This window comes from Lolium rigidum, chromosome 4 (genome assembly GCF_022539505.1).
Source record: "Lolium rigidum isolate FL_2022 chromosome 4, APGP_CSIRO_Lrig_0.1, whole genome shotgun sequence".
Lineage (NCBI taxonomy): Eukaryota > Viridiplantae > Streptophyta > Magnoliopsida > Poales > Poaceae > Lolium > Lolium rigidum.
The window spans coordinates 158,545,061-158,551,060 of NC_061511.1; the positions used below are offsets into that span (position 1 = coordinate 158,545,061).

At 42.8% G+C, this 6,000-nt stretch overlaps 1 pseudogene; it reads left to right on the forward strand.

The window, feature by feature from the left end:
• Nucleotides 1-3,254: 3,254 nt before the first annotated feature.
• Nucleotides 3,255-5,542, forward strand: LOC124647693 (annotated as a pseudogene).
• The last annotated feature ends 458 nt before the right edge of the window (nucleotides 5,543-6,000 follow it).

Sequence of the window (6,000 nt, forward strand, 5' to 3'; positions counted from 1 at the left end):
CATATTTAAAAGACACACAGATGTCAAATCTGAGGTTTGAACTTTGGTAGGTTGGGGGTGTAACCACCCTCCTAACCACCCAACATCAGGTTGGTTCTCGGTACAGTATAGTTTGTTGAGAACCTGTTATTTCTTTATTTCCGGGCTAAAGAGGTTTAGAAAATGTTGTGGCCGGAGTATTTGCAAGATTCACTGATACTTGGTGGAGGTGTGATGACCGAAACAATTGCAGTGACCTGCTGGTACTCGTGGTGGGAGAGAAACCAATTTGTGAACGGAGAGAAGGTCCAGCCGATCAGCGACATTAATATTGGCGCATCGACAAATTTTAGAGCAGAGCGTGAACCTAAACCGAAGAGAAATCAAGTGACACGGAAAAAACCTCCAAGGGAACATGTTAAAGCTAGCTGCGACGTCTCTTGTGACGAAGATCCACTTATGGGAACCGTGGGGGCAGTTATCCGAGATGTAACCCTTAACTTCGTTGTTGCCACTAATGACAAACTTGAATTTGTTTGAGATTCCTTAAACCACTAAAGCTTATGCTCGGAAACACTGCTAGCTTAGACGTTGGAATGTAACTGGATTATAATGAGCTCGAATAGTATGGAGGTGGCAGATACAATGAGGAATGGAGCTCATGCACAGGGCACCGCTGCAACTATCTTTGATGACTATTATACTGAGTTTGTGAAGATTCAGTTCAAACATGAGCCACGAGAAGCAAATGCAGTTACACATGAATTAGCTAATCTTGAAAGAGTATGTGATAAATGGAATAATGTGGTAAATATTGTATTGAGCCTCGTACGCAAGTATATATAGGAGTACAAGATTTAGATGATAATAAGTCTTTTAGGTATAAGGTAGATGGACTACAAATCATGTGACATTTCTAAGTGGCTAATATATCTTTAACAAGCATGGCGAAGGGTTTGAGTTAATAATAATTAATAAAGAGGTCGTAAGTTATCAAGAAAAATAAACTGATACTCTCCATTTAATTATAAATATATCTATATCTTAATTTTTTGAATCACTTGTATTAGAACGGAGGGAGTAGAAGATATTATTTACTTATTGTAGCATATTTTAAACGTGTTTAGGATAATTGGAGGTGATTGGAACACGGACAGTTTTACAAAGCTGATTTTGAATGGGATAATCTCAACACATCCAAAAAAAACTCTTCCCATTTTATCTTTTACTCCCTCTGTTCACTAATAGAAGATGTTTTAGACACTTTTAAAGTAAACTAGATACAAAACAAAAGAAGTAAATCTACACACTAAAAGACTAGATACAGACAAAAGTAAGTGAACCTATAAGAAACCAAAACTGCCTTATAAAACTATACAGAGAGAGTAGATTCAAAGTACCACCGATACATCCAAATTGCATCACTATTTTATATCATAATTTACTGTTATTCATTGATATATTTCATATTTAGAGATGATCCTTTGATTATTGAGAATTAACTGCCGGAGTCGGAATTCTGCTGGAAAATGACCGTCAAGATACCATATTTCTGAAACTTCCTATTTTGCTAGATGTCGGAGGAAGCCAGAAGGGGAGCCTGAGGTGGGCCAGGAGGGGCCCACACCACCCCTAGGCGCGGGCCACCCCCTGGCCGCGCCTAGGCATGGTGTGGTAGCCCTGGCCCACCACTGACATCGTGCCTTCGCGTATTTCATCCCCCGATAACCCTAAACAGAGGGGGTGGCGAACAGGGAAATATTCCGCCACCGTGATGGGGCGGAAAACCACAAAGAGAAAAGCTCTCGGGCAGGCAGAAATCTGCTAGGGAAATTCCTTCCTGGAGGGGGGAAATCGTCGCCATCGTCACCGTCATCAAGCTGGAATTCATCGGGATCATCATCATCATCTCCCTCACCAGCACCATTATCTCCACCATATCCACTCTGTCCCGCTGTAACATTTGGGTTTAATTCTTGTCTAGTTTATAGGGGAAACTTTCCCGGTGTTGATTACTCTTTGTAGTTGATGCTATTGAGTGAAACCATTGGATTAAGGTTTATGTCCAGATTGTTATTCATCATTATATCACCTCTGATTATGATCCATATGATGTCTTGTGAGTAGTTCGTTTAGTTCTTGAGGACATGAGAGAAGTTAAGATGTTAGTAGTGGAACTATGTTGAGTACTATTTAATGGTTTGATATTTAAGTTGCGGTGTTATTCTTCTAGTGGTGTCATGTGAACGTTGACTACATGATACTTCACCTTTATGGGCCTAGGGGAATGCATCGTGTATTTGGCTACTAATTGTGGGGTTGCGGCAGTGACAGAAACCTAAATCCCCGTTAGGAAACCAGTGCATGAGGGAGGAGAAGCAGAAGAAGGAGGAGAAGAAGAAGAAGAAGAAGAAGAAGGAGAAGAAGAAGGAGAAGAAGAAGAGGAGGAAGAAGAGGAGGAAGAAGAGGAGGAGGAAGAGGAGGAGGAAGAAGAGGAGGAGGAAGAGGAAGAAGAAGAGGAAGAAGAAGAAGAAGAAGAAGAAGAAGAAGAAGAAGAAGAAGAAGAAGAAGAAGAAGAAGAAGAAGAAGAGGAAGAAGGAGAGGAAGAAGGAGAGGAAGAAGGAGAGGAAGAGGAAGGAGAGGAAGAGGAAGAAGAAGGAGAGGAAGAAGAGGGAGAAGAAGAGGGAGAGGAAGAAGAAGAAGAAGAAGAAGAAGAAGAAGAAGAAGAAGAAGAAGAAGAAGAAGAAGAAGAAGAAGAAGAAGAAGAGGAAGTGGTACATGAAATTTTTGCGATAGGTTTACGTACCATAAGTTTTTAAAATTGTAAAAGTAGTTTCATAGTTTTTAAATACCCAAACAGCTTAAATACATCAAAACCATTAGATGTACATTTTTTCTAGGTTGGACTGTCTACTTTTTTTTAACTATATGTTTCCTCTTAAAAAAAATTAAGATGATTTACCATGAGTTCATAATATACGGGGCTCCGAGAGCATTTCTTTGGTTTTTACATCCAAGACATATATACATTATATATTTTTTAACACAAAAAATATTTATTACTAATATTTCTCTAGTTTTTTTTAGGGGATCTTATATTTCTCTAGTGAGATAAGATCCATTTTAAAGTTTTGCATGGGGCTCCGGATTTTGCCGGCCCAGCCCTGCAGGGAGACAGGTAACCCGACACCGCGGGGTGAGTACACGACCATTCTCCCCCTTCTCTTCGTGTCAATGGCGCAGGGCGGCACTGTCCGCTTCCACCACTGATCAACATGTCACCGCCCCTCCCGCCATTAGCACATGACTTCCTCACTTCGGTTCCACCTCCCCCGCTGCGGCTATCGCCGAGCCTATATGTCACGGGCACCTCTTTGGCGGCTCCGGCCAACTCCACGTTCGCCCACCACTTCAAGCTTTGCGCCGTCGCCAACTCCCGCAGGTCGCACCGTGCACGCGCGCATGCTTGTGTCTGGGTTCGTCCCCGTAGCCTTCGTGTCGAACTGCATCCTGCAAATGCACGCCCGCTAAGCGGACGCATTCTATGCTCGGAGGGTGTTCGACGCGATACCCGGCAGGGACACCATCTCGTGGAACACCATGCTCATTGCCCACTGCGTACTCGCGTTCTGTGGACATCACGACCACGATATCAATGTTTGATGCTATGCCAAACCCGGATGATATCAATGTTTGATGCTATGCCAAACCCGGATGCCGTGTCATGGAACGCTCTCGTCTCGAGCTATTGTCAGCGCGGCATGTACCGGAGTTCAGTGCCCCTGTTCTTGGAGATGGCTCGTTCTGGTGTTTCTTGCTGTCCTTCTGAAGTCGCGTGGTGTGTTGGAGACTTGGCACTCGATGTTCAAATCCAGGCATTGGTGGTGAAGCGAGGGTTAGGGATCGATGTGCAGACCGGGACTCTGGGAGTGCTCCAGTGGACATGTATGGCATGTGGAGCAGTTTGGAGGACGCATTATTCTTCTTTTCTGCGATGACCGAGAAGAACTGGGTCTCGTGGGGTGCAACTATTGCTGAAAGTGTTCCAAATGATCAGTAGTATACACGTGGATTGGAGCTGTTCATAGAGATACAGTGGACGTTTATACTAAGGCTAATAGTCTGGTGGATGCTAAAAGGGCATTCTTTGGCTTGCTCACCCATACAATGGAGACAGAATGCCATGATGGTTGGTCTTGTGCACGCAGGGCTAGCAAATGAGGGCATGTAACTGTTTCAGTTCATGACCAGGTCATTAGCAGTCAGCTTGTCGGGGATTTCAGTGCTTGTGCAGAGATTAAGGGGTATTTACAGGGGCTGCAAGTCCACTGCTTAGCAATGAAATCAGGTTTCGATGCAGACATCTGTGTGAGAAATGCAATTCTTGATCTGTATGGGAAGTGCAAAGCATAGGTACAAGCATACCTGATCTTCCAGGATATGGAGCAACAAGATTCAGTCTCTTGGAATGCTATTGTTGTTGCTTTTAAGCAAAATGGACACTATGAGGAGACTGTACTTCATTTTAATGAAAGGTTGTGCTTTGGTATGGAACCAGATGATTTCACATATGGCAGTGTGTTTAAGGCTTGTGCAGCTTTATGATCTTTGGAGTTTGGGTTGCTGGTTCATGACAGTTCAGATGCATTTGTAGCTAGCACTGTTGTTGACATGTACTGCAAGTGTGGTATGATGACAGATGCTCAGAAACTTCACGACAGAATTGGGAGGCAAGAACTTGTTTCATGAAATGCCATCATGTCAGGATTTTCACAGAACAAACAGAGTGAGGATGCCCTGAAATTCTTCTCACAGATGTTAGATATGGAACTAAAGCCTAGTCATTTCAGGTATGCGACTGTTCTTGATACTTGTGCTAACCTAGCTACCATGCAACTTTCGTTGCTGTTATTCGGGCTTGCAGCCATGTTGTGCTGCTGGGTGATGGATGCCGTTATTTCCATCCGATGACCACCCGGTGCAAATTGGAACCACAACTGGAGCAGTTTGCTTGCATGGTAGATATACTAGGACAGTCAAAGGGCCCGTGGGAAACTCTGAAGTTTATAGACACCATGCCTTTTGAAGCTGATTCAGTCATTTGGAAGAATCTTTTAAGTGCTTGCAAGATCCATCGAGATGTTGAGGTGGCTGAACTTGCTGCCAATAATGTTGTACTACTAGATCATGAGGATTCTTCAGTTTACATTCTTCTGTCAAATGTATACGCAGAATCAGGGAAAAGGGTTGATGTTTCAACAAGAAGGCTAATGAGGCAGGAAGGCATAAGAAGGAACCTGGCTGTAGCTGGATTGAGGTGCAGAGTGAGATGCATGGTTCTCTTGTAGGATATAACGTCCATCTGAGATCGAGGGAACTGTATGACATGTTGAATTATTTGATTGATGAGATGAAACTGCCTGAAAATGAGCCTGATTTGGCTTCTTTTGCTGACGTTGCTGAAGAGGGGAGTGCATTTAAGCAAGATCAGTTGGAATTGTTGGTGGCAAATATATCCTGCATTGGAGTTCCAATCTACTATTTGACAAAGCTTTGGATTTAAACACCCCACCAGCAGAGACAGTGATACTACAAATGATGCCGACATTACCATAAGGCCTTGTTGATCTAAAGAGTTTATAAAATTGACAAACTTTTGGTATGAAAGGAAGTCAGACTGTATGATATTATATAATAACAGACTTGGCAATTATGATTGTTGCCACCATTTATGCTGGTACAGGCTTTAGAACAGTAAGTGCAAATGTAACCTGTTTTCCTGTCTGCACAATTACAATTTGCTTCCTCTGATGCTACGAGTGGAAAAAAAAATCAGCCTTCTGATTAGATTGAGAGATCTCATTGGTCAAACATTTTCGCCAAAGCTGAATCTGAGGATACTATGTGATATGATTGTACAGCAGATGTTTGAGGATAGTATGGGATTATAACAAGCGATTCAAGTTCAATTGTTCAACTGCTGTCCAGAAGATACAATGGTCCAATGCAAGGATAATGTAA